This window comes from Triturus cristatus, chromosome 1_1 (assembly GCF_964204655.1).
Source record: "Triturus cristatus chromosome 1_1, aTriCri1.1, whole genome shotgun sequence".
Taxonomy (NCBI): Eukaryota; Metazoa; Chordata; class Amphibia; order Caudata; family Salamandridae; genus Triturus; species Triturus cristatus.
The window spans coordinates 1,192,279-1,214,580 of record NC_140579.1 but is presented as its reverse complement, the minus strand read 5'-3'; the positions used below and the strand labels follow the sequence as shown (position 1 = coordinate 1,214,580).

General features: G+C 46.8%; 1 pseudogene across 1 annotated transcript in view; it reads right to left on the bottom strand.

Moving 5' to 3' along the window:
* The window catches only part of LOC146869040 (coiled-coil alpha-helical rod protein 1-like), a 206,051-nt pseudogene that overhangs the window by 119,602 nt on the left and 64,147 nt on the right, over positions 1 to 22,302 (bottom strand). Inside the window, exons 6-9 of the transcript XR_014971950.1 lie at positions 19,223 to 19,333; positions 3,789 to 3,931; positions 2,962 to 3,072; positions 1,586 to 1,692 (exon numbers count right to left, since the gene is read on the bottom strand). The product of XR_014971950.1 is annotated as a coiled-coil alpha-helical rod protein 1-like (transcript). The remainder of the gene's footprint in view (positions 1 to 1,585; positions 1,693 to 2,961; positions 3,073 to 3,788; positions 3,932 to 19,222; positions 19,334 to 22,302) is intronic.

Below are 22,302 nucleotides of genomic sequence, written 5' to 3'. Positions count from 1 at the left end.
TATCTCAAGTCCTCTTGTGCCTCGAAGTTAAAACTGGGATCTCGATCGCAGCGCTGAGAGCTACAAGGCATTGGTGAGTGGAAGTCCTCATCCAGTCTAGAGAGGTGTCAGACTATATCTCAAGGCCTCTTAGTTATCCAAATAAGGCCCACAAAACTATTGGTCACAAAAGCGCATAGGGGAAAATAAGGATTATTGTTCTGTCTAATATTTATGGGATGATATGAAAACATCTCAGATAACAAAGGAAGACTGTTCGGTGAGACGTAGGAACAACGTTTGCTCACCATATACTATCCAAACTAGATTTGCCCAGAGAAAACTAATCTCCATGTCAAATGCCGTAGCAAGGAGATGTTGCTGTATACATTTCCTTGTTAAAGTCTCTCACCGCATGTCAGAACTTTTACTCATCGCTGATTTTCGATGTACTGCATTCTGACAACCAGGCATGGTATAGAATTGAGACTGCTATTTATCCTCTACACCCAATGTGGAATGAGGAGACTACACTAACCCCTGTCATCAATGCCCAGTGCCCCATATAATCTGAACCTCAAGCAGAGTACTAGCAGGAGGAAAACCCTTGGTTACATGATGCTTCACAAAACCAGGGACCTAGCTTAAGGTTGTTTGATGGTGCTTGTAATTTTCTAACTCTGTCGTTCAGTCATGTACGAGGGGCAAGGAACACGAATACTGAGCCCAGTGAGGCTTGACTTCCCTCTAGGCAATCAAACTTACAAGTAGCAATGTACCAAAGGAAATCTGACAGTCAGAAAGGCCTTTCTGCCTGAGATGCTACCTTCTGTGATTCATTCTGAATGGCAAGGAGTCATGAAAAGGACTCTCTCATCTCATTCACAGCAAAATGATATGTAGCAATGCTCTACAACCACAAGTGCAGTCACAAACCAAACCATCGACAAGACACAGGAAGTCAACATGGGGTGCTAATCCATTTGCAAGGCGGAAGGCTGTCCCATGGGACAGCACCCACTTTGTAAAAGGTGATGGCTGGCATCAAGGGAGAAGACAGCAGTCTACAGGACCACACTTCTGAATGCCATCCCATGTATGTCAAAGTATTATTTTTAAAGCTGCCCCGTCAGCAGCAGAGGGGCTGCTTTACAAAGAAATCAGAACGCAGGGAATGTTAATGCAGGGACAAAGGTCTGTGGGCCCTTGCAGGCCTTAAACGCCTGCATTAACAGCAGTTCACAGGAGATCCCAAAATGTCTTCAGCACACATTTATCACACCCCAATAGGAAGCAGAGGGTCGCAAACCAATTGGTCTAAAAAACATCAAAAGGTTTATGAGCCTACCTTTGTACACCAGTCTCAAGTTGTGAATCGTTTAAGACAACTCCAATTCACCTTCTGTGCTACTAAACAGTCTGAAGAATTCTGAAGTTTAATCTGTGGAATCAAGCTACGCCCCTAGGACACTGGTGGAATCTCCCACCCGCAGTGAGATGAGTGTATCTTACTACACGAGTAAGCAGGCTCCTTTCTTTCTTCTACAAAGTGAGGATAATCTTCGCTTGTTCCCTAACTTTGGTTTACAAACAGTGACTTTCTTACCTGCCCACAATTTTCTCCAGGTGCTGCAGTGCCTCCTCTGTTCGCTCTGCTCTTTGCAGGACTTGCGAAACCCCAACCCGGGTTCGAGTGAGCTCCTCCTGCAGAGTCTGTGTAGGAGAAATAAAAGTTTTACCCATGTGAGTGACCGAGGTAGGGATCAATTTCTATGTGTCTGTTTCCCAGGCACACAAGAGATACATAGTTGCAACAGTAATTCAAGCATTCCTTACATACACACCAGATACAGCACAAGGAGCAGAAATGAATATGTCCCTCACACACGAGAACAGGCCGAGGCAACAGGCGTGCAAGCTCCACTCACACAGAGCAGGTACGGCACTGCCACAGTTCACCTTTCCCTCATTCAAAGAAAACAGGCAAAGCACAGGCAGAATATAAACGAGCCGAGGGGCAAACAAAATATCACATGCAACACAATGAAAGGGAAAACAGCAAAACTTTAAAACTTGTTAAAACTAAGCCAACTTTCAAAGAAAGGCAATTTAAAACTTTATATGAAAGGGGTACAGAATTAACCCTGGGCGTAGTTCGCGTAGTAGCTCTACGCGTAGCTACGTGAAGTGCACGTCGCGAGATATGTGTAGCACTATGCGAATTGCTAGTACGCTGTTCGCGATGATTGCACAGTGCCGGATGCTTGTCCGCACTGTCCAATCATTGCAAACGGCATCTTGCACAGTGCAAGCGGTCGTTTTCTGCCGCTCGAGTAGATTTTTACTCGAGAGGCAGCTTTCTCAACGTGGAATGGTAGTTTTTCATCGCGAGCGGTCGCGAGCATACGCGAACACTCGCAATGAGAAACCTGACCTCCTCGCTTTGAGAATTTCACCGGGAGGTTTATTTTCCACTCTCGCAATTGGCAACTTGATGTTGCTGATCGCGAACGAGGAAAAAGTCGCGCCGGGATGTCATTTTGATCGCTCGCGGTCGCCAACTTGACATTGAGGACCATGAGCAAGCAAAAAATGCCCGCTACGCTATGCAATTTTGCACTGTGCTACGTGCAATTTGCGTAGCGCGAAGTAGCACAAACTACGCAAACTTCACGAGCGTTGCGTATTTGTGCGCCCAGGGTTACACAGAATACACAACAGTAGTGCATGCTTTCTCACAAGCACAACAGGTACAGCACGATACAACATGGTGAACAGCAATGTAAGGTTCCCTGAGGCTCGCTGCAGGTACGCACAGGCAACAGTAGTGCAAGCTTCCCTTGCACTCACAGTGGGTACAACACAGGCAGCAGCACAAGCTTCCCTTGCACTCAGAGTGGGTCCAGCACAGGCAGCAGTAGTGCAAGCTTCCCTTGCACTCAGAGTGGCTACAGCATACGTGGCAGTGGTGCAAGAGCTTACCTTGTTGCTGACCTTCTCCATCTTTAGCTGGGCTGTCTTGTCCTGCAGGCTGTGGATGAGCACAGCTTGCTTCTGAATACTCGCTTGAAGCTCCTCCTCCAGCTCCGAGATCTGATGCACAAGAAAACAGAGTGAGGAGATCACGGCTGTCTCGTGCGAGAGATTCATCCAGTCCAAACCACAACAGGTTCTGTAGTGCTGTGCCAGGCACCAAGCTACCCGTTTAGGATGTGACAGGTTCTCTCTCTGCCAGATCCAAAGGCATCCAAATATAGTGGTGACAGGCTGATACCACCCATACATAGAGGTTGCAGGCTATACCTGTCCAAACTACAAGGCATCCATAGAGGTGCCAAGTCAAAACCCAAGCCCAGGAGGTGAAAGATTTGTATCTCCGAGCTAATCCTGGTAACATCTACTCTTAGAATTGACGGGCTGCTTATCACTCTACGGTTCCAGAGGTGACCGATGTCTGTGCTAATCCCGAAGACATCAAATGAGAAAGAGGGCACGTTCTGTGTCCCCGCTCCCATTCTTGAACTGTCCAGTCTCAGAGATGACAAGGCTTTTGTTGTGCTATTCCAAATACGACAAATGTCCAAGAGTGACAGGCTCTGTATCCTAGTACAGATTCCGGAGGCCTCAGGTCCTAGAGGTTACAAGCTCTGCAATTCTTATGCCATCTTGTGCTACAATTGACAAACTGTGTATACCCAGATTAACTCTTTGAAACAGACCATTCTCACAGCAGAAGACCTTGTTACCCATCTCCATACTCCCCAGAGTACAGCCTTCCTTCACCACCACCCAGGCAGACCCCTTCGCACCTTGCTACCGATGTGCCGTGCGTCGTTCTCCTGGTTAAGCTCCTGTGACTTCAGTTGCACCATCAAAGCAAAGACTTTCTTCCTCCAGCAGGTCAGGAGGGTTGCAGCGCTGGGGATTCCGTATCTAGAACGTCTGATCGGACCTTGAAACAGAGGGGAATGAGGGCAGTCAGTTGAAAATGGTTACCATTGAACTATGACCACTTTTGTTCTGAGCATAATGTGGACTTCAACCGGGCATATGTGAAAAATTCACTAACATCTAAACCATCCTTTTCCACACACAAAAAATGCATGTATGCGAGAACACAATTTACCACAATCTTCCACATCATATAACTGTAAATTGCCACCCAGTTCATTGCCAGCTTGAAAATTGTAAATTTGATTGAAAAACAGATAACTGATCCCGGCGGATAACCGACCCTGCCAAGAAAAACTGAAAATGAGGGATTTTAGCAGCTTCAGGATTTGGACAAATCTGAAGAGAAGACTGGCAAAGAGGGGAAGACATTTCTACATTTAGGTGCTAGACATGACAACCACTGACTGCCAGCTGTCTTGTGCCAGGCTTGGAGCACTGTGCTCCAGGCAGATACAGACTGCAAGGGGAAATCTCTGGGGGAGATTTGGAGAGTCCTAAAAGGTAGACCGACAGAAGGGAGGATCAGTCCCTTAAAGGGCCTGAAAGAACAAGTTACTTACCTTTAGTAACTCTGTCAGGTGGATCTAATCATGGGTTCCTCACCTTTAGATTATCCGCAGGTGACAGACTTGATCCAGAAAAATGTTCAGCATAGCCCTAGTGCAGTTATGCAGCTCTGCGTCGACCCTTTCCACCCTAGAAGTAATGGCTGGAGTTGCATAGAAGTGCCACCCAAATGCGCCAACGTCAGTTTCTTTATTAACACTATCTATGCCCTTGGATGGGGTGCACAAAAACAAATTGTATACGCTAATGCGCAGACCTCGGACGTCAGACCTTTTTTAGATGTAAAAGAGCCCATTCCAAAGACTTGGGAGGTGGGAGGGCGGCAAGGAATCTGCAGTTAGATAAGAGTATCCACCAGATGGATCCTTATCAAAGGTAAATGACTTGGTATTCTACTGGATACTACTCGCCGCAGAGTCCTCACTTTTACAATAGATACCAAAGCAGTACCTCCCCCGGTGGTGGATCTATGGAATAGATCAGACTAAAAGCTCATGCAGGACTGAACGACCAAAACACCCTTTTGTAGGGCCTGCCTATCCAGGCAGTAATGCTTGGTAAATGTGTGCACTGCCCAAGGTGCGGCCTGACAAATATTCGACACAAGCCTTCTGTGTGCCAGCGCATTGGTAGCAGTTTTGGCCCTGATGGAACGCAACCTAAATCATTCAGGAGGTTGTTTATTGTTCAGCGTGTATCAGATCCTAATGCAGAGGGCTATCTGACGGGAGACAAAGCCTTTTTCTGCGCTGCCTTGCTTTTCTTTGCCCCAGAGAACTTCACAAAGAGCGGATTGTCTACCCCATGGTCTTCGGTATGATCGATGTAAAAGCTGAGCACACTTCTGGGGTCAAGACATTGTAGTCTCTCCTCCTTTCGAGGGGGTGAGGAGGTGTAAAGAACATTGGAAGTGTGATGGACTGTCTCTAGCCTAGCCCTCAGCACCAGTTTGTCCAGAAAGAAAGTAGTGTAATACAACTGGACTGAAGAAGTTTGGAGCTCATTCACGTTATGAGCTGAAGTTATCGCGACAGAAACACCATCTTCAGGGTTTGGAGACGTAGAGAACAGCTATGTAACGGCTGAAACGGGGTCCCATAAGTAAAGTAAGGACCAAAATTAAAGTCCAACTGTGACATCACAAAGGGCTTCGGTAGAAACATGTGGATTAATCCTTATAGAAATCGCATCACAACAGGTTATTTAAACACGGCTAGATGGCTTGGTAAATGCAAAAAAGCAGATAAGGACAACAAATAACCTTTAATAGTGCCCACTTGCAAGTCATTGATGGGGCAAATACAAAATAAACAAGAATACATCAGATAGTTTAGCCTGCAACGGGTGTTACACCAAACCATAAAATTCCTCCAGCATATGCAGACTTTGAAGGGCGTCTGGCTGCTAAGAAGACATCCGCTACTTCGAGAGGGAGACTGAATGCTATCAACTGCGGCCATTCCGGATCTTCTTCAGAATTTTAGACAGGAGAGGTAGCAGCAAGAAGGCATACAGAAGTCCTGTGCTCCACTCTAGGTGGAATGCTTCTCCGCAAGAGCGCTTTCTTGGGAATTCCAGTGAGAAAAAGTGTTGACATTAGGCATTTTCAGCAGCAGTCAAGAGTTTGAGTCATGGTTCTCCTCATTGCTGGAAGATGTCCGGTGCCACCTCAGCTATGCATTGTAAACTGAGTTTTTCCACCCTGATGTTTAAACAGCCCACACGGTGGTGAACGGCCAGATGATGAACAAGTTACTTACCTTTGGTAACGATATATCTGTAAGAAACAAAGGTTAGTTATAGATTCCTTACCTTAGAATTACCCCCAGGCGTCAGACTGGATCCGGAAGGATTTTCGTCAGTAGTACCCCTGCTTGTCGAAAGATAGCGTCGGTCAGCTCCGCGTTTGTCGTTGGCATCGTGGTCGCCGGTATAATGTCGCTGTAGGTACTTAGACGCTGCCCTCGTGCTCTGACATCAGTCCTTTCTTTTTCCGTGCCAGCAAGCGGAGATCCGGAGAGAGCGGTACCTCCAGTCACTTTTTGACTGACTTTTTTGTGACTTTTGTCGACTTTGTTTTTGAGTCTAACATCGACTCCTGGTGCACGAGGGAAGCCTGGCTTCAAGGCCTGCGGTTCCTGTACCTGACTGAAGTTGGTGACGGACCCACACCGCGTGTGCCTCTACTCCCTGGAGTGTGACTATGACCCCAAGTCGTGCTCCGACTACCGAACCATGGCCCCGAAGTCTTTGCGGGAGCGGTTCCGAAAGCTACTCGAGGCCCGGCAGTCGGCTCCGCGTCATTCGAGATCCCGGTCGTGTGGGAGGTCGAGGGACCGATAGTGGAGCCATCATCACTCCTCGTCTAAGTCTTTGCACTCAGGGTCAGGTAAGTCGAAGCACATCAAGAAGTCGAAGAAGCATCGTAGCTCTTCGACTTGTCCGCCCTAATGTTTAAATAGCCCACACGGTGGCGAACGAGCCAGATGATACAGAACGCAGCAGCCAGACTCATCTTCGACCCCCCAAATGGACCCACATCATTCCCCACCTCCAGAACTGAGACCTCAGATTCCATTGCAGAGACGGCATATGCCACCTAGCATGGTCAACGAGCAGGATAAAGGAGGCCAATAGTCCAAGAAGTCTCAGAGCCACCCTCTATCAGGCCAAGACAAAGTTAAAACATCAGACTCATTGCCCTAATTCACTAGACTTATTAAACCGGAGGAATGCCCGATAATGTACCATATGCAAGATGACTTTGATGGAAGGGAGCCTCTGCAAAGGAGTCTGGTGTGACTTTGATGCGATGATAGTGAACCCCAATGATAGCAAGAGGTTTGCCGTTGTCTGGAGGTGGTCCAAGACTCACTGTGGCAAGCCCACATTCAATGGCCAGTCCTCGAGGTAAGGGAAGACCAGTACACCTGACTTTCGAAGACATGCAACGACCACAGCCATCACTTTTGTGAACACCCAAAGGGTACTGGTGAGGCTAAAAGTCAGCACAGCAAACTGAAAATACCTGTGGCCCACCTTGAACCACAAGCAGCACTTGTGGACCTGCAGGACGGGCAACATGGAAATAGGCATTCTGTAGGTCCATCCAGTCTCCTGGATCCAGGGCGAATAGAACATGGGCCAGTGTAAGCTTCTTGAATGTGTCCTTCCACAGGAAGAAATTGAGAAGTCAAACATCTACAATACAATGAAGGACCCTTTTTGGGCACTAGGAAATAGCGGAAGTAGCATCCAGTTCCAATTTCTCTCTATGGCTCCTTTTGCCGAAAGAGCCTGAATTTCCTGCAGCAAGATGGACAATTGCTCCTCTGAAAGCTGCTCTGATGTGGGTGGAAGATGCAGTGGGTTGGGAAGAAATGACAGCTGCCTCATTCAACTATCAACCGCTTTGAAGGACCCACTTGCCAGATGCAGACGCCTGCCCCAATGGAGAAAATGACTGATTTTGCCTTCCACAGGGCTGTCATGTTTGGCTATTGGCAAACTAAAGTGGCTTAGAGACTGCAGTCAGACAGACAGGGGACTGGAAGGTTCGCTGTCCGCTTGGGGCTGGATGCTGTCTGCTGGACCCCCTACACCGTTTCAGAAACGAGTGGGGTGCCTTCTGTTTGGGTCAAAGGGCTTCGTGTTGCCTATATGTTAAGCCCCTGGTGATGCCTTAAAAGCAGCACAGCTGTTGGGGATATTCCATTGCGTGTGGCGAGACATAGGAAGCGTGCTGTGGCTCTCTTTTCTTTAAAAAGCTCCTGGGCAGAATTGGCCTTTTTGCCAAATAAGTGAGACCCGTGAAAAGGCATATCCATGAGGGATGCCAGGATGTCACCTGAGAATTCTGTGGAACTCATCAATACGTGGCACTGGAGCACCATGCTAGTTCTGCCTAAACAGTCAGTTGTGTCTAAGCCTCATTAGTTTGAGACATGTTGGCGCAGAATTCTTCCAGGTCTGCTGGCAAGATCTCTGCAACCACATTCCATAATGCAATGGAGTACCTACCCGCAAGTAGCTGGCTTTGTCTGATTGAAGGGTGATTCTGAGTGAGGAATACACATGTTTCCCATATGCCTTAACTCTCTTCAACTCTCCATTCAGGGAACTCATAGGGAATGAGTTTGGGTTAATCCTGCTAGTTGAAGCAGGGAGATCTGGCTCTCAGGATGTTGCAGCAAAAACACAAGGTCACTTGGAGCAGGTCAGTGGCGTTGTGCTACCTGTCTATTTATACCTGGGCAGGAACTTGGTTTAGTACAGGTGCCCATGAGAATGCCAGTCAGGCCTTCGTTGAATGGCAGCAAGGGCTTGGACGAGGTCTAACCAGGGTGCAAAACTTCAGGGAGGACATTCGTTTTCATCTCAACAGATAGCAACTGGACATTCAGGACTTCAACTGCTGTGGAAGAGACCACCTCATTTGCTGCAGTCATCAGACAGATGTGAGAGGTACCTGACCTGAGAAAGATGTTGGCAGCCTACTCAGCAAACCCCACGTTTGAAAGACTGTAATCTCAACTGATGACGGTTAAAGAACCAGAAACACGTGTCTAGAGATCAGCACTATCAGTGCCAACTGTGGCGAAACACTGGAACACTCTTGAAGCAAGCAAGTAACGGAAACTGCATTTACCACAATGCCAGGGGCGAACCTTGCTGGGAGGTGTTTGCGGTGTGCTCCCACCCCTGTTCCTGTTTATTAGTACTTCCGTGAACATGGAGATACCTCAGTTCTGCATCATTGAGCCCAGTACTGATCCTGAAAAGTAATTCTAACCGTACTTACCAGTAACTTGAATATCCTTCCATAGGCTAACATTGACTGGTTTCACTTAGAAATTTTTCTAAGTGTGCAGTTTTGGAACTTTAAAATATTCATCTAAAATCAGCCGCACTACAAATTCCGATTTACTCACCTGTTATCAGGAGAGACCTCAGTGCTGCATCTTTTAGCCCAGTACTGATCCTGAAAAGTAATTCTAACACTTATAAATTCACCCAGGCACTCTCCTTGCAGTACTCTAATCATTCAGTCAGTATCCAAGTACTCATGCAGCGAGCCAGGCATTAGCACATGAACTGCCTCAAACCCCTATCCACTATGCATGCAGTATCCTAACTAACCAGCACACTTATAGTTCTGCACTTATACATTCAACAAAAAAAACAATATTTCAGTTTCAATATTTTAAAAAACATTTTTATTTCCATTTATATATTAAAAATATATAATGTAATTTAAAAAATAAAATATGTAAAAATAAACAGTTAAACTGTAAAAATCAGTATAAAAAAATACATATAACTATTATTACATTTAAAAAACCTTCGACATTCACTGAAAAAACCATAGGTTTCAGACATGTTATAGTTAGTGTTGGAAACCGGGCAACCGGGTTAGCAGTCACCAGGTTCCCAGCACAATGGTAGCTTGGCTCGAGCGGCTGGGGTCAGGCACCGTGTTAAGCGTACGTCATACCCACACAATAACCATGCGTTCATCCGTTCCAAAAACGACACAACACCGTAAAAATAATGCAAGTCAAGTTGAAAATATATATGTCTTTATCTTATTTTCTCTTAGTTGCAGGTTTCATTACATAAATACAATACAATGGGATTTTCCTTCAAAAGAGCAGGTCAAATAAATAATACTACTTTGGAATTTCAATAAATAGGTTCAGGTCCTCATTAAGCAAAGAATAAATAGATGAACAAATAAATACAGATGGCAAATAAATACAGTCAGACAATAAATATAGTGCAGGATAAATTAGTGGATGACAATAAATAAAGCACCTTCAATAAATAAGGTAAAACAATCAATGACAGTTACAGTTCAAAACATTTTCATGAGGTCACTTGGTCTTACTTTGCCCATACACAACTTAAGGACACTTGGATGGCATGGGGGTGCCCCACCTAGATTGGTCAAGGCTGGGGCCTAAGCTGAGGCAGAACAAGGGTAACCTAAAGATCTGGCCCTCCAAACTACACAGCCCCTCACAGATGTCACTGCACCAGTCTTAGTTCACCCCTGGCACTCCCAGGCTGGTTCTAACACCCCTCTAGCCCCTAGAATGTTCTTTTAGGGCTCCACGGGGCCTCAAACACCCCCTCTACCACTTACTGCCCTTTTCACGATGATCGGCTCCGCTCGGCACCGTGTCGACGCCGTGAGGCGGCTCGGCTCGATGTCGCTGGGCGGTCTCGACTCGATGTCGCTGGGCGGTCTCGACTCGATGTCGCTGGGCGGCCTCGGCTCGATGTCGCTGGGCGGTCTCGACTCGATGTCGCTGGACGGCCTCGTCTCAATGTCGCCTTCTGGCGTCGCAGGGACTCGGACTCCCCACTTCCTGGTGTCTCCGGAGTGCGATCTCCACTCCCGACCTCCGGCGTGCTTCACCTCATTTTCCGGCGACTCCGATGGGCGGACTTCACTCCCCCGTCGACGCCTCACCTCGACCTCAGGTGACTCCCGACTCGACCTCCGGCGCCTCTCCACGACCTCCGTCGGCGCCCTCACTCGACCTCGGGTTACTCCTTAATCGACCTCCGGTGACTCTCCACGACCTCCGTCGGCGCCCTCACTCGACCTCTGGCGGCTCCGGGTACGACGTCTGCTTTCTGTCAGTGCCGCTTCTCTACCTCCGGCCCCAGGTCTCTCAGGACTCCAGGAGGACACTGCTGAACAGGTCAGGAGCTTGCTGTTCTTCTTTAAGGCCTGTTCCAAAGATTCAGTCCTTTAAGATGGATTTTCTGGACTTGGTCCCACACAGGGCTCTAGGCTGGGCTTGGTCAGTAGGGACTAGCATCAAGGGTGGGTTTCTGGACCCCACTCCAAGCACTGGTTTCCACCCCTGCTGCCTTACTCCGACCTCCTTCTAACTCTGTCCTCTCTCTTCTCCAGTCAGTTGCCAACTGCCACTCTGAGATGGCCTCCCAACATTCTAAACTGCCTCCCTCTGTCACAGGGTTCTAGAATGTTCTGGAAACCTCCAGTGGGTTCTGGTGATGTCACAGGTGACAATGGGTGGCCACCATTTTGTGTCTCAGGCCCTCAGACAGAAGTTCCAGGGGTAGGGAAAATGGCTCCCTGACCCTGCATCAACACTAAAAAGTCTGGTGGTTCCCAAAAAGGAAAAATTATAACAGGGTTTGAGGCAGAAGTGGGACAAAATAAATAATGAAGAGGAGGGACCACCCAAAGGGCTGCCAGGTCTAACAGTTAGGAATTAGCATTTAAAAAATCTTAGAAATTCACTGTAAAAACCATAGGTTTCAGGGCTGTTATAGTTAGCTGGACATTTCACTCGCATTTCACATTGACAGCATGTATGAGTGAATCTATAGGTAAGTGATTAGATGTGTGTGTAGATCTAGGAATCAATGAGTGGGTTTTTAGAAACTTGTATTGGTGTGTCAATGGATTCAAATATGGTATTCTGTATCTTAAAGTGAGTGATGAAAGGTTATACTAGTGTATGATGAGGTGTATCTGATTGTCACGTGGATGATGTCATCAGTGATGTCATTTGAGATGTATTCAGTGATGTCATCAGTGATATCACTGACCATGTCATGAATGATGTAATATGTGACATCATCAGCAGTGGATTGCGGGCGCGCGAGTTATAGTGAGTACAACTAACTATCACAGAGGAATTTCAATGGTTTTGTGCGAGTGAAATGTCCAGCTAACAGCCCAGAAACCTATGGTTTTTTCAGTGAATATATATTATATATATATATATATATATATATATATATATTCACTGAAAAAACCATAGGTTTCACACATGTTATAGTTAGTGGAAATTTTACTGATAAAAAACCAATGAAATTGCCCCGTTATAGTTAGCGCAGGCAACTATAACTCACGCGACCACAATCCTCTGCTGATGCTAATACTGTATTTAGACACTTATTTGCCCATGCCTTCTTCCATACATTTTTAGCTATACATATATTACAAATATTTTTTTTTCATAAAGACACATATGTCATCAGCAGAGGATTGCGGTCGCGTGAGTTATAGTTGCCTGCGCTAACTATAACGGGGCAATTTCATTGGTTTTTTATCAGTAAAATTTCCACTAACTATAACATGTGTGAAACCTATGGTTTTTTCAGTGAATTTGCAAGGTTTTTTAAATGCTAATTCCTAACTATAACGTGTGTGAAACCTATGGTTTTTTCAGTGAATTAGTACGGTTTTTTAAATGCTAAGTTTTTTTCCCTTATAATAAGCCCTGTACATTTGGTGGCCTACGGCCACCAAAAGCACAGGGGGTGGGGTAAGTGTGGATAGTGTTTTTTTCCATTGTAATAAGCCCAGCACATTTGGTGGCCTTCGGCCACCAAAAGCACAGGGGGTGGGGTAAGTGTGGATAGTGTTTTTTTTATTTTTATTTTTTTACCGTACGCTTACCGTAAGCGTACGGTAAGCGTACCCCGCGAAATTGCCGAAAAAAAAATAAAACCGTTTTTGCACTTGGGGGATGTTTGGGGACTCCCTCAACATGACTATGTGGGAGGGAGTTGTCAAAACAGCCCCTTTACATGTTTTTTGGCTTCCGATTTTAAAAATCTCTCTCAGTGCGAGAGACAAAATGGCGGCCGCCGCTTCCTGGTTTCGGCCGATTCGAATGTTTACTAAGATCTAAGAGCCAATCAGAATCGCGCTCGCGCACGCCACCGTACGCTTACCGTAAGCGTACGGTAAGCGTACCGTAAGCTGGCTCAGATATATATATTGATTTAAAGGCTATTTTCTCAGAATCTACTGAACAGATTTACACCAAACCTACAAAAGGCACTTCCTTGACCTAGGGACTACCTCTCTGCCAAATTTTGAGTAATTCTGTTCAGCCATTCGGGCTGTAGCTCGTTCTAAAGGTCCTATGGAAAAATGCATGGGAAAAACGCGTTTTGGGACCCCCCTTTTATCTCAGCCCCCGCTTGACGAATCCCCCCGAGACTTTCAGGGTAGGAGCGGAGCGTAGCGCCCCACCTATTTTGAGAAATTCGCGAGGATTCGTCGACCGGCGCCAAAGTTATTCAAAATAGAATGTTGAGGTTTTCCTATGGAAACGTGGTCCTAACTATAACTACCTACTGGCTATCGCCAGTAGGTAATATATCTTCAAGGTACGTAGATGTGGTGTTAAGAATAGTGAATCTATACTTACCTATTTGCACTTTGCCTTATTTTGGTTCTCGATATTTTTGACACAATATTCTGTCCACTTGATATTTTTTGTTACGATATTCTGTCAGTGATCCCACTGGAGCCAGTTTGAAAAGTCAGACATTAGTGGTGTAGATACCAGATTGACTCCTTAAATTATTGACCTCTCAGAGGTCCTTTTAGGAGTATTTTCTAACATCCAAAGGGGGAACGGCCAGGAACCCACCTACATACTTTGTCTGGTGGAGGGATGTGCTGGGATACAAATTAAGCTGAGGTAAACTTAAAATCCAAGCTCAAATTGAGTCCTGATTCTAGAACAGATTTAAGCTTGAGTGCAATAGAAAACATACATGGCCCACCTGACTTATTTGGATTACAGTGAACACATGAATGGTGTTGAGTGAGGGTAGTAGTTATATCTTGGGGCACCAGGAGTTTCAACTCTTTTTCTAGTAAGATAGTAACATATCTTTAAGGACTAGGAGTCATCAGGTGTTGAATTTACAGGACAACGTCCTATGTACCCAATTACTCTTGCTGACAGGTTACATTTGCATTACCCCCTACACCACACAACTGAGGGTTAGAGAGGTTGAGACAAGCCACATAGAATGGTCTTATTGGCCCTATAGTGCTTTTGCAAAACATAGGCATGTTGATTTGTTTAAGAGATAAGGTAGGTGTCCTGATATCTTTAAAACTAAGTACAACTCCTAATGGCAATACAATTTTAACTGATCATGAGCCTTCTCATATTACCAAAAAACAGTTCAAACGAAGAGCTCGGATGAGCCTGCTGAGCAACAGTTATTGCTGGAGAAGGAGCACAGCCTATGATGAAGCATGCCACCTTATGTAGGTGAGGGTATGCATCCTTTTTCTCAATAACTCAGTATGTTATTTTTGGGGCAGGAATATTCACTGCATGGAGTCTCCCTGGCTCGACTGACTAAATGCATTTGAAACTGGTATCCGCATCTAGCATGTGTGCAGAAACCTCGGCCTGTTCCTGACCACGAGAGGTCCAGGACTGGTCTTGTGACTTGAAATGGAGCACCAAGCAGGCCCTCAAAGTAGGCTATGGAGTACTCTACTTGTCCTGGGTGTATCACGTAAAGTAGTGTCTACAGTGTACAGTAGTTTGTAGTGTGATCAGACCATGTAAAGTTCCACTGTAAGGTGAAATCCAGTACCTAGTGCGGACATTCTTTGTGTATGTGCAGGGCATATACAGTGAGCTTGTGATACAGTGCTATACACTGGGCCTCTGTGAGTGAGTTCTGAGGCCAGAGGGATCCATTTTGGGTGTCCTTGGTTGTAGCATTGCACAAGATGGAGGGTGAGGACAGCTTTCTCAGACAGTGGAATGGGGCTGCCTGCGTTCCTCTAGCTGGAGGCTAGAAAACCCAACATTGAACTGAGAGCAGATGAAGAACCATGAGGGTGCAAAAGCCACCCTATCAGCCTGGATGGTAGCGATAATCAACAAGTAACCTTGGGGCACAACTGTACCTAGGGACAAGGCAGACTGAGACACGCTGGCAAATCTGCTGCACCCACTTGAGATTTTGTTACAAAAGCCGCTAAGGACACAGAGTTAAGCTGAACACCTAACTTGTGAAAGATTTTGAATGATCTGCATCTGAGCCTAATAGTTGCCTATGAAATAGTATAGTAGGTGTATTAATAGTAATAATAGCGGGATTTTACCGTATCGGAAGGGAAGACGGTTACCGGGTAATGAAGGGGAAGTGTAACACCTCATGGTAAAATTAACTTATGACAACCCTGCATGATGCATTAATTGGACTGTGTAATATTTAGTTCTGCTATGAGATTAAAAGTACTTTCTTGTTCAGAAAGGTAAGCACTGGGCTGGACATTATGTCCATGTGTTTATTGTTTGACTGTTGAGTTCTGAGATCTTGGCCCTCACATTACGTCTATGAGAAGCCTTTGTTTGCTGCCCTGATTACCCTGTCAGTCAAGTGCAGAAATGGTTTTAGTTGCTCAGTTTGCAGAGCCATTGAAGGACAAGCTCAGGACACCAGTTGCAAACAACCTGTTACCCCAGTTGTGGCCAATCTGTCCAGACCCTAGACGGGATCCGACACCCGTTCAAAAAAAGTCCCATTTAGTAAGGTGAAGCCTTCAATGATGTCAGTCATACAGCCCTTGCAGGTAAAAGTTAGCAGTCCCAGGGAGGTTGTGCTAAGGCTGCTCCATAATATCCTCTATCTCCCTCCTGGATGGACATATTTTAACAGCCAAAGTAGAATGAAAAGGTGGCTTTGCCACAGGATTTGGAAGGAACATTAACCCACTGAGAAATCGTATGAGCTTGAGTTGCTGGCCAAGTAACTCTGCTGGTAAGAAAGCCCTTCCTTTATCCGGCTTGTTTGAGCTTCCAATGCTCTTACAATACCTCAGCACAGTGTACAATGAACACCCTTAAAACAAAAATAGTAATACCATAGCAGTAAGGCAAGTATCCACTTTACAGCAGCAGTATTGGGAGGAAGGTGCGGCTCAGGACAGGCAGGAACAAATAGTAGATTATCTTAGTCTGACAAATATAACTCAAGAGATTCATTTTCGGGTGTTTGTGGAAGAACACAAGGGTGAGTTTACTCTCACCCGGGTGCGGTTACTCTTACTAGGGTGCGTTTGTGTTTACTCTTACCAGGGTGCGTTTGCGTTTACTCTTACCAGGGTGTGTTAACTCTTACCCAGGTGCCTTTACTCTTACCCGGACGCGTTTACACTTACCCGGACGCGTTTACACTTACCCGGATGCGTTTACACTTACCCGGACGCGTTTACACTTACCCGGGTGCGATTACTCTTACTAGGGTGCGTTTACTCTTACCAGGGTGTGTTTACTCTTACCCAGGTGCTTTTACTCTTACCCGGGTGCATTTTCTCTTACCCGGGCACGTTTACACTTACCCGGGCGCGTTTACACTTACCCGGGCGCGTTTACTCTTACTAGGGTGCGTTTGCGTTTACTCTTACCAGGGTGCGTTTGCGTTTACTCTTACCAGGGTGTGTTTACTCTTACCCGGGTGCCTTTACTCTTACCCGGGTGCCTTTACTCTTACCCGGACGCATTTACACTTACCCAGGCGCACGTTTACACTTACCCAGGCGCGCGTTTGCACTTACCCAGGCGCGCATTTACACTTACCCAGGCGCGCGTTTACACTTACCCAGGCGCGCGTTTACACTTACCCAGGCGCGCGTTTACACTTACCCAGGCGCGCGTTTACACTTACCCAGGCGCGCGTTTACACTTACCCAGGCGCGTTTACACTTCCCCGGGCGCGTTTACACTTACCCGGGCGCGTACGCGTTTACACTTACCCGGACGCGTTTACTCTTACCTGGGTGCGGTTACTCTTACTAGGGTGCGTTTGCGTTTACTCTTACCAGGGTGTGTTTACTCTTACCCGGGTGCCTTTACTCTTACCCGGGTGCATTTTCTCTTACCTGGATGCGTTTACACTTACCCGGGTGCGTTTACACTTACCCGGGCGCGTACGCGTTTACACTTACCCAGACGCGTTTACTCTTACCCGGGCGCGTTTACACTTACCCGGGCGCGTTTACACTTACCCGGGCGCGTACGCGTTTACACTTACCCGGACGCGTTTACTCTTACCCGGGTGCGGTTCCTCTTACTAGGGTGCGTTTGCGTTTACTCTTACCAGGGTGTGTTTACTCTTACCCGGGTGCCTTTACTCTTACCCGGGTGCATTTTCTCTTACCCGGACGCGTTTACACTTACCCGGGCGCATTTACACTTACCCGGGCGCGTACGCGTTTACACTTACCCGGACGCGTTTACTCTTACCCGGGTGCGTTTACTCTTAAGCCTGGTGCTAGTGAGCTCCACAAAAGTGAAGCAGCACCTGAGAAGGATTGATGCTGAATAGATTTGATGACAGATGGCTTGAGTAGGTTAATTTGTACTACTCTTTTACCACCGACTGTATGAGTGTGGAAGTAAGGTAGAGCAGGGAGTTTAGGTGTATAACTTTGTAAACAAAACATACCAATTTGAACATTTTTCTTGCTTCAATGAGAAGCAAGCGTAATTTAGGCAGGATAGGTGTAAAGTGGTCACATTTTAGGCACATGACTCACTCAAGTCTTGCCATATATTAATCATAACATAGCTGAGAGGGCTGATTGATTCTTGTAGAGTACTGGGTGTAATTTGTAGGTCACATGTTCCAACCCCAGTAACATAGCTCCATGGCTATTGTGCCTATTGCAATATGTTCATTTGAATATCAGTACGGCTAAATCCGTTTTCATTTCTCAAGGTAAATAATTACAACCCAACACTGGTATTTAAACACCCATTGCATCGCATACCGCCAAGACTCAATATAGAGTTCACTGGGTGCTATTTAATGCCCATCATGTATGTAATGACATAACTATAACTCAGTGCACCACAAATAATTCTTGTTGAAAGGACTGATAAAATACTGGCTTTCCCAGAAAACAGGATGCAGCATATTTTGCACATATATCTCCGCTGTCTCACTGTTCCATAGACTGTTCTTGTGTTGAACACAGAGAGACTTTGAGAAGGTAAAGCACTTTCATATCACTCTTCGTGCCACAGCCACCCCCTGAAGCAGGGACCACACGCCTCTCCTTTTCCTGTCTTTACATCTCCTGATGCTCCACATGAGCTGGATGATGGGTGGGAGGTATCACAACAACCAGCTGTGCTCTCTCCAATTTCAAAATCAACATGTGCCTTTAACTACTGAAAATATAACTGGAAAATAGATATTAAGGATCAGCAAATGTCCCAGACATCTGGGAAGTCACCGGTCCTCAAAGACCCTTGCTATACACAATCGGTTAGGCTGCGTCACACGTTAAAAAAGAGAATTTGCGAAAGGATTTCAAGTGTGAATGCCAGAAAATCTTCCACAGTAGCAGCAAGGGAGGCAAATCAGTCATCTAAGATTTCAAGAGCAGAGGGAATAGTCTGTTACAGTGGGGATGGGAAAAAAGCAACGTTGGAAAGTACACTTCAGCTGTCTTATCACAAGTGGGACAAGAATTGAGCAGCTTGGTAGTCTGAATGTCACTTTGATGATTAGTAGAACAGAACAAAATTCAATATTTGTCCAGATTGGAAATATTAGCTAGACAAATATAACCAGTTAAGTTTACTTTATGTTTAATACCACTTTAGAGAAATTTAAAAATCAAATTGGCTGACGCAGCACACCTCAGCCCAATTGAGTTATCCTGTCACCATGAACTAAACAAGAAACTTGCCGCCTAACTGCAACAGAATAAAGAGATTTGGCCTTTGATCAGGGTTTATCATGTTTAACTGTACAATCCTTCAAAGAGTCGAGGGTGTACTAGGCCAAATGCCCAGGGAATGTTGGGTTCTGCTGCTGTGATCTTTGCGGGATTTGAATAGCTCTCCAAGACGCTGCCCACAATGCTGCAAACAGAACCCTATAAGTGTAATGGTACCTTCTTGCCAAGCTCCAGCTCTTGGATGGACAGGATATCAGTCAATGCGGACAGACGGACATTCAAAAGCTCTGTAGTGGTCTTTAGGGCAGCGCGCTCATTTTCCAGGTGCTGGAAGAAGACATCAGCGGGGACAAGTAAAGTATTACTCCAAACATCATGGCAACACAAAAAGCACAAACTATCTGTGAATCTTTGAGCAACATTTACACTTCGAACTGAAACTCCCACCCAGAGGAGAGCAGAGGCCAGCAGCTTTCTTTAAAAGGAGACCCACGCAACATATTTCTCAGTTATTATACAGTAAACATTTCTCTCACTCCGCACCCACCTTCCCCCCCACTGAAGGCCTGCTGAGTAACCAACACCCTCCAAACTCAAACTGGATGTCAAGAAATGTGTTTGCTCACCCAGCAGCAGGCCAATAGACTGCTCTTCCTCATTGAAAGTCAAAAACAAATTAACACTCAATACAGGACCACACAATAGTCTATTAATATATCAATGCCATAGTTTCTGCATTTATCTCTGTAATCAGCCCGCCCCCACCCCAAAAGGAAGTTATTACAATGGCATTCTGAGATCAAACACCATGATCAACACACTGGCCGATGGGAGCACTGCATCATAGTAAGCGATCGAAACACTCCGCCCAATAGGAGGCCCTGTGCTTAGTCTTATGCCTTCAAAACGAATATATACCCTTACAACGCATGCGAATACATTGCATGCAATTACAACGCGGTCGTTACAATGACCACGTTGTTAGAACGCATACCAATACTTCGCAAGTCATTACTACGACTTGCTGTAGGGGGGCGCTCTGGACTTAGGAATAGTATTATTTACTATTCTTACTCCAGTTTGTGCAACAGCAGGGAAGGTGTTGGATTTTAAATCCAACACCAGTGCGCCCCCCACAGCAAGTCGTAGTAATGACTTGTGATGTAATGATATGCGTGGTAACAAGGCGGTCATTGTAACAACCGCGTTGTAATAGTACTGCCTTGTGGAGATAGCGTTGTAAACACTATATTCCCTTCAAAACATGCACCACACAAGTTCCTTTCTTAAGCGAGCACAGACACCTTCTAGGTTTAAACACCATACCCAACTTCCTGCAACACCCTAATGGGGCTCTACTACGAACGCACTCTGTGCTCAATGACAATCCCTAACACCACACCGAATGAGGACAATGCAACCCCTCTAGAATTCATCGGCCACAAACACTCCACCCTTCTGCAGGTCACTGCATTGTTTTTGGTGTTCAAACACCTGCACTATACAACATATTCCAAAACCATATCACTACCATCCCCTGTAGGCGGATGTTTTATTCGACTGCAGTCATTCAACAAACCCTCCCTATGACTGTGACTCACAGAAATATCTGTGTTCTGTCTTGGCCAGATGTGTTGGACTTGACCCCTGACTCTCGGCCAGGGATCAGCTCCCTCCCCGCAGCTACTCCAAGCTGTCCTCTGCCTGCGGTCCTCCAAGGCAGGGTTCGAGTCTGCACCTTGCTGGTGCCGGTACTGGTTTTTCCTGCTTTATTCTATCTGATTGTGTCACTATATTTTGCCTTGTCTGGTTATTTTTCGTTTTGTTTTTCAGTCCTGTTGGTTTTTTGTTTTGGCCCCCGCTGCCTCATCTCTGTGTCCCTCGTCCTTTTGCCCTCGGCTTCCCGTCCACGCCCCGCCCGCCTCCCTAACTGCTCCTCCTCCCTCCCCCACCCCTACTTAGTGGAGACCGCTGCGCGGTTGTGCCGCTGGCGCACCTAAGGCAAGCCCGTCTGCGCCCGTCCGCACCTGGACCGCGCCCAGCGCCAGACCCCCTGTCCCCCGCGAACGCCTAGACACCCGACGCGATAAGACGCCAACTCCCTCCATGCACTCAACACCGACCGAATCTCCACCTGCTACCAGGCCACGCCGAAGCTCACCCACGGACCCTTCACCTGCCAAAACTGCAGCTACACCAGCCAGCGCACCCCAGCGCATCTTGCCCATCCCAACAAAGCAGGCCACACCAATCTCAGATGCATACTTCTCAACACCCGCTCAGTCCACAAGCACGCCATAGAACTCTGGGACCTTCTCGATTCTACCTTCCCGGACGTCGCCTTCCTGACAGAGACCTGGATGAACGCCTCCTCTGCGCCCGACATAGCCATAGCCATAGCCATCCCAGACGGCTACAAGATCACCCGCAGGGACCGAAACAACAACAAACCGGGAGGAGGAATCGCCATCGTCCTAAGGAACACCATCAGAATCTCGACCAACACCGAAGACTCTCTCAGCACGGCCGAACACCTACACTTACAGATCCACGTCGATCACACCACCACCCTAAGAGGATCCCTTGTCTACAGACCCCCGGGCCCCGACCACAGTTCAGCGACTCCATCGCCGACCTCATCAGCACTCACGCCTTCGCCTCCACAGACTACATCCTCCTCGGAGACCTGAACTTCCACCTCAAAAACGCCAACGACAGCAACTCCACAATCCTTATAGACAACCTCACCAACCTCGGACTCAAACAGCTCGTCACAACTCCCACCCACTCCACCAGACACACGCTCGACCCCATCATCTCCGGCAGCAAACACGTCACCTTCAGCCACACCACCAAACTCCACTGGCCGACCACCACTGCATCCACTTCTCCTTCGAGAAACACACCAAGCACAGCCAACCGCATCGAATCTCACACCGCAGCTGGAACAAAGTCACAGAAGACCAGCTCATCACCACCCTCGCCTGAGACCCTCCATCTGAGCCCACGGACACCAACACAGCAGCCCACAACTTCAGACAATGGATCGACAACTGCACCAACACCCTCGCCCTGCTCAGGAATCCCTCAAACAGGCGCACCAACACCAGAGCCATCTGGTTCAACGCCGACCTCCAGACTTCCAAGCAAACCTGCCGAAGACTCGAGAAGCAGAGGCGCCAAGACCAGACATCAGACAACCACGCAGCCCTCAAGGACGCCAGACGCAAGCACAACCAACTCATCCGATCCGCAAAAAGGACCTTCTTCAAGGAACGCATCGACAACAACGCACA